Raw genomic sequence first — 550 nt, 5'->3', positions numbered from 1 at the left:
AACTTTTTCAAATAAGTGTGGTTCTTTTACTTTTTTTTTTCTTTTTAATAGAAAGTTTATCATGGTTTCCTCAAAAATATTAAGCAGCGCAACTGTTTTCAACATTGAGAATTCTTGAGCAGCATATTAAAATTATTTCTTTTTTTAACTTTAGTTTGTTTATAATGTTGCTGTTTGATTATATCATTATATATTGCGGCATCACTAACCCCAAAATTGACAGAGAAGAGGAAGAGTTGTTGCAGTAGAGCACATTTGTAAGTCTGCTCAAGCTGTCGCATTTGTCTTTTCACATGCAATACAGTACGTAACACAAATGCAATAGCATGTCACTCTGTAGGCATCTTACAACAGTTCCCACACAAGCGATTATATAGATTATCATGACAATATGCTAATCAACATCAGCAACATAAATTTAACAACTAACCATTCAGAAACATCCTGTTGCATTCTACATGTTGACACTTATTGAGTCTGTCCATCACTGTCCGACTCCAGTTTAAACAAAAGACCGTTTCTGACATTTTAGTGCTTGTCTGCAAGAGGT

This window comes from Scardinius erythrophthalmus (genome assembly GCF_964197995.2).
Source record: "Scardinius erythrophthalmus genome assembly, chromosome: 24".
NCBI classification, from domain to species: Eukaryota; Metazoa; Chordata; class Actinopteri; order Cypriniformes; family Leuciscidae; genus Scardinius; species Scardinius erythrophthalmus.
Note: the sequence above shows the minus strand (reverse complement) of the source record.